The sequence below is a fragment of the Marmota marmota genome, unplaced genomic scaffold (genome assembly GCF_001458135.2).
Source record: "Marmota marmota marmota unplaced genomic scaffold, marMar, whole genome shotgun sequence".
In the NCBI taxonomy this organism is placed as follows: Eukaryota; Metazoa; Chordata; class Mammalia; order Rodentia; family Sciuridae; genus Marmota; species Marmota marmota.
This window is the reverse complement of record NW_025999946.1, coordinates 4,474,012-4,480,420: the sequence shown is the minus strand read 5'-3', so window position 1 is coordinate 4,480,420 and position 6,409 is coordinate 4,474,012. Positions and strand designations below refer to the sequence as shown.

Here is a 6,409-nt window from a genome sequence, read left to right as displayed (position 1 = left end):
ACACTGGCTTTGAATTCGGAATTTCCCTGCCTCAATTTCTTAAGTAGCTAAGATTACATAGTAGCTGGGATTATACAGTAGTAGTGATTATAGACATGTGCCACCATGCCTTGAGGAAGTTACTATTTAAGTAAATTGTAGGTTTTGAGGCTTGGCTAAGACTTTAGAAATGATGTGAAATAACTCCCTTGATTAAATCTATTCATTAATCTAGCAAATATTTATTGAGCATTTATAACATGTCAGGTGCTGTGCTAAACTCAGAGGATATAAGATGTCTACATGGGGTTTACTGCTATGTAAACCCAGTGACTTGGGAGGCTGAGGCAGGAGGATCATAAGTTCAAGGCCAGCCTCAGTAATTTAGTGAGGCCGTAAGCAATTTAGTGAGATGCTGTCTCAAAATAAAAAATAAAAAGGGCTGAGGATGTGGCTCAATGGTAAAAAATGCCCCTGAGTTCAGTCCCCAGTACAAAAAAAGGAAAAAAGAAAAGACAAGACAAGAAAAAGAAAATCCTAGTGATTGATCTATGGATACACATTAGTTGCTGGCAGAGATGGATAAAAATAAATCTGGATGCCCTACTTTTTATTTTTCATTACAGGGTATCAAGCCCAGGCTCTCCCACATGCTAGGCACCTACTCTACCACTGAGCTACATCTTTAGCTCCTGTCCTGCTCTTAATTTGGTGTTCTTTGCCATATTCCTTTGATGTGGACCCCTTGAGGGGCATATTTTTTTTTATGTATTGAATATAAAATTAAAACACAACAACTTCCAATTATATAAACACATTGAATTTGTGCATACTAGAGAAAATAGTGATTAGATTGACATTGACCTATACTTATCCTTGGAAGAATATAAAGTAGTCCAGTAATTTCTTTTTTTTAATTATTATTTTTTAGTTGTCAATGTACCTGTATTCTATTTATATGTGGTGCTGAGAATCGAACCCAGTGCCTCACACATGCCATGCAAGTGCGCTACCACTGAGTTACAACCTCAGCCCTAGTCCAATAATTTGTAAATGTACTCTGGTCAGGTAGCCAACCCAGAGAGTTTCAAGGACTATGTTAAAATGAAAATAAACATGTTGATGTTGATATAAAATTATCTGCTCTTGTTACACAGGCAAGGCTATCCTTAATTTGAAGAGTTTATGTAGCTTACTATTTTGTGGGTTAAAATGTCTTTTATTCAGGGTCGGGGTTGTGGCTCAGTGGTAGAGCATTTGCCTAGCATGTGTGAGGCACTGGGTTTGATCCCCGTATCGTTGTCCATCTACAACTAAAAAAAAATATTTGAAAAATGCCTTTTATTCCATGAAATCATGCAGATAGTAGATGACCATTAGTCCTTTTATTTATTTTTTTTTAATATTTATTTTTTAGTTATCGGCGGACGTTACAACATCTTTGTTTTGTATGTGGTGCTGAGGATCTAACCCGGGGCCACACGCATGCCAGGCGAGTGCGCTACCACTTGAGCCACATCCCCAGCCCCCATTAGTCCTTTTAAAAAATGTTCTTGGCTGGGATTGTAGCTCAGTGGTGAGCACTTGCCTCACATGTGTGAGGCACTGGGTTTGATTCTCAGCACCACATAAAGACACATACAGGAAATAAAAGTATTTTATCCATTAAAAATGTTCTTATTTTAAAAATTAGAAATTGATGACTGTCAATTTCCTTGAATTGAATTCTTTTTGAAGTTTTATTGACTTACAACATTCAAAACTGAACAGAACTAAATCATACATTAGGGTGAGGGCTGGGGATGTGGCTTAGGCGGTAACGCGCTCGCCTGGCATGTGTGCGGCCCGGGTTCGATCCTCAGCACCACATACAAGCAAAGATGTTGTGTCTGCCGAAAACTAAATAAATAAATAAACAAAACAAAACAAAAAAAACCGATTCTAGATGCAGTGATGCACCCCTGTAATCACAGTGAATTGGGAGGTTGGTTGAGGCAGGAGGATCATAAGTTTGAGGCCAGCCTTGGCAATTTAGGGAGATCCTGTCTCAACATAAAAAATAAGGGGCTAGGGATGGGGTGTGGGCTGTTCATACAGAGAACTTGAGCTTGAATTTTTAAAAAATTATTATTATTTTTTTAGTTGTCAATGAACCTTTATTTTATTTATTGATATGCGGTGCTGAGAATCGAACCAGTGCCTCACACATACTAGGCAAGTTCTCTGCCACTGAGCCACAATCCCAGCCCTTGAGCTTGAATTTGCTAGCTAATTTAATGGTTTGACTGATCATCCTCTGCCTGCTGTGTCTTTGACTAAAGAATCCAGACTTTGTGAAATGGTGGGGACAGTTTCTAATCAGTGTTGGGAGAAGATTCCATGTGGCAGTTGGAAAGGGGTATACCTCCTACTAATTTTTTTTTATGACTAATTGAATGTAAATAGAATTTACTATGGGCGGGGCCCTGGACAAATAAGCTCAGGGTCCCTGCCTACTGCCTCCTTAGCCAATTTCCTTCATATGGACTTGTTAGGGCATCTGTAAATGTGGTATTTCTTATCAGGCTGTTTGATTGACTTGCCTGAGTAAGTAAACAAACCTAAAAGATCAAATCCTCTCTCTTGCACCTGCCCTGCACTTTCTCCTCTTTATTCAGGACTCAAGAACAAATAGGTCACTCTATGGAATCATCTTCAGTCCTGGCCCTTCTGGACAAGAAATATTTCCTTTTTATCTGGGGAAGAAGGATTCAGTTTAGGTCAATGGTTCGGATCCAAGGATTGAAGATTCAAGACAAGTTGTGGGCTAAAAATGTAGATTTGGGAGCCATCCTGAATCTGAACCTCTGAGGTTGGGCCAAGGGAGCTCAGATTCCAAGGTCATTCTGATTTCCAGTGATCTGTAGGCCACACTGAGCAGTATAATGAGGGATCACTAGTATTGGCTAGTGGTTGCTGGTGACAGCTATCTTACAGTGATGGAGGACAGGACAGATGAGCTTCTATTCATTTTTTTTTTTTGTAGTACTTAAGTTTGAACCCAAGGCTTTGCACATGCTAGGCAAGTTCTCTTCCACTGAGATACATTCCCATCCCTTTTTTTAAAAAAAAAAACTTTTAAGATAATAATTTTCTTAGTCATACATTTGTTTGAAATGGTTAAAATGTACAGTGATATTATAAATGTCACATATCTGCTTTTTATTTCTAAAGTGAATTATATATTAATATATCTATAAATAATCTTTGATTTCTTTAATTTCAAAATATTTGCCATTTTTATTTCATGAAAATTTTTTATGCACAAACAGGGAAAGTCACACCATATTGGTGTGTTTCAATCAAAAAAGTATGGAATGCTTCACGAATTTGCGTGTCATCCTTGCGCAGGGGCCATGCTAATCTTCTCTGTATTGTTCCAATTTTAGCATATGTGCTGCCAAAGCGAGCACTCCCATTCCTTTTTGAGAGAGTCCAAATTGCTGAAACTGGTCTCAAACTTGCTATCCTCCTGCCTTAGCCTCCCCAATAGCTGGGATTACAGGCACACTCCAGCTAAAATGAGCTTCTTGATTTGTAATCCTATAGCCCAGTCATTTGCAAAATTTGCACTGTGCTTGGTTTTCAATTCAAGCTATTTCTAGGTTAACTTCTTAATTGAGCTATTTCACTCAGCAGAGGACCTGAGATACCACAGATAAGAGAGAGGTTTAGGAGTAAGCATTAAGTATCACTGGCTGGGTCTCTGTTATCCTTTCCAGTCCCACTTATCTGAAGAGCCAGATTTCTCAAAGGACAAGTAACCTTAGAAGGGAATATCAAGGGGAAAGGTTTCCCCTCTTTACCACACCCGTTAGAGAACTTTTTGTTTATTAAGAATAGAACCTTAAAAAAAAAATCAAGTTGTTGGATAAAGAGATTTTTGTCTCTATGTTTGCCAGCTCCTGGAGTTACAAGAGTACAAGTTTAGGCAAACATGGCCCATTTCTCTTTTTCTGTGGCACTGGGGGATCTAACCCAGGGCCCTGTGCAAGCACTTGCCACTGAGCTGCACACCAGTCCCATGACCCATTTCTCTCTAAGGTGTCTCTTCACTCTTGATGCATTGGAAATCTTTGTGCATAACTCATTAGTGGTAATGACCCCACCTTGGGATGCAGCCATCTTAAATGTGGACTTTGGGGTTTTTATTGTTCTGAGTTGCTTCTTTTACATACTTTAGTTTGAGTGTACAGATTTGGGGTTTTAAAACTTGTTTTTAATTAAGACATGGTTTATTTTTATTGCTTGAGATAAAATGCAGTCTGAGAGACTCAAATGTAATTTACAAAATAAAGTACATGTGGGCAGACCATAAGAAAAAAGAAAAAAAAAAAGAACATTAAGGCTAAAGAGTCTGCCAGGATTCTTAAGTTTACATAGTAATTTCTTGGAGAATAAAAATCCCAGCACCTGCATTATAAAAAGGTACAGCTTATAAATGTCCTTCTCTTTGAAATACCTAAATGAACTAGACTGAATTATAAACTAATGGCTTGTAAAAATTCACCTGAGCAAGCTACTGAATGAAGATTCTAAGTGAAAGAGGTAGGGAGAGATTTAGGAAACCCAACCTGCTGTTTGTTTGTTTTATCTGTAATGTAACTCAAAAGTAGTCAAGCGGATGGTGAAGCTTTCCCTGTGTTTTGTTTCCCTGGGCTGAGCCTGTGAATACCAAGATTTAATCTAAAGAGGGTTGTGTTTTAAAAACTAACAACCAAGTAATAAAACACCTATAAAAGGGGTTTATAATGGAACCAGTGACAATTTTGAGTGTAGTATTACAACTCTTCTGCCTCCCCTCTCCCTTTTTCTATCCTTTCATCCAACTCTGTGCCCTTTGTCTTGGCTTCTTTCTCACCTTGCTGCCAAGAAGCAAAAAAGTAGGGACAGCTCACACCCCAAAGTAGCAAACCATCCTTAAAAAGTGAGGTGTATATTGTGGTCTGTATTTGATGACAGGGCTGTATTGCTTGCTTTGTTTGTCTAAGATAAGAATTAAGACAAGTTGCTCTAACAAAGTACCTACCTAGTTGTACAGTGTTTTTTAATGGGGAGTTTAAGATGTTGCTGCTGCAAAGTATCAGTGGCATAAAGATGCTGGAGTCAACCAGGGTCCAGAGACTGGCCAGTTCTTGCCGCAAGTTCTCCCTGCATCATCCCACCAAGGACCAAGACCGCCTGACTCCAGGGACAGACTTCAGGCAACAGGTGGTTTTCTACCCAGGCCACCATGCCTGAAACTTGGTTCTTCTTCAGAGCCATGATTTTCCTCCCCCTCTCAATGAAATGGCGCCTAGGAAGGGAAACTTCGCGTTCAAACTCTGTAGGAGCCATTTCTCAAGTCTACCTTTCCTATATTCTGAAGTCTCTCCTGCCAGCATCCCACCCATATCCGGGAAGAGCCAGGGGCACTCTCTTCAGAGTCTGGAGGGCGCTGGGAGGCATGTGGGCAGCTTCAGAGTGGCCTCCTCTGGACAGCCAGAGGATCCTTCAACCTCCCTCATGTGGGCCTCAGGAACTCTGGGGGCCCAGGGGAAGCCTGGAAAACCGAACTTCGCCATCAGCCTTCCTTAAAGTGCAGGCTAGGCGAGGGGGGGAAGGGCCCCCCAGCGATCTCCCCCCAACTCCAGCCCTTCTGCCAGTCGGCTGCACAGCCCGAGAAGCATCCTGAACGTGGCTGAGAGCTCGCTGGCTCCTCGCAGGCCGGGTGAGGGCATCTTGAGGGGCAGCTTCCCCCTCCAGCCCGCGTCTGACATCCCCACTCCCACCCAAGGATGCCGCCGCCGTGCCCAGTCCGCAGTCGCTGAATGTCACTGCTCCCTCTTCCTCCCGATCAGGGTAGACACAGCTCCCAAGGCGTCCCCCACCCCAAAACTGCCGCGATTGCTTGAGGGCACAAGGCCTGGGCGAAGGACGAAGTTTGGGGCCCACCAGGGCGGGAGGGGGGCGCTTTGGTGAGGACCGCACCTCAGTCCCAGCCCTGGAGGGCACATTACCCGCCCCAAACGGCCCTGGCGTCCCCAACCTCCCGTGGACACCGGCATCCCCGCCCTCTCCCGAGGGCGGCGAGCGGAGACCCCCGGGGCGGAGGCAGGTACCCCTGGGGCGGAGACTGGGGCGGGCGGGGTCCGGGCTGCGCCCCCGGCCGGGCCGGGCGGGCTAGCGGGCGGCGCGGGGGGAGCGGGGCTGGGCGGCGCTGCCTCGGGCTCTGTGCGCTGCAGCCCGGAGCCGAGGAGGAGGAGGCGGAGGAGGAGAAGGAGGCGGCGGCGGTGGGTCCCGGGCGGGGGAGCGCGGCGCTGCGGACCGGGCGGCTGGCAAAGGACGAGGCGGAGGCTGAGGAAGGCAGCGGGGAGACCCGGGCTGCAGCAACAAGGGCAGTGAGCGATTG

At 44.1% G+C, this 6,409-nt stretch overlaps 1 non-coding gene across 1 annotated transcript; it reads right to left on the bottom strand.

Moving 5' to 3' along the window:
* Window positions 1-3,324: 3,324 nt before the first annotated feature.
* LOC125616483 lies at window positions 3,325-3,431 on the bottom strand. The gene has a single exon (XR_007347115.1). It is a non-coding gene; the product is annotated as a U6 spliceosomal RNA (small nuclear RNA).
* Window positions 3,432-6,409: the final 2,978 nt, after the last annotated feature.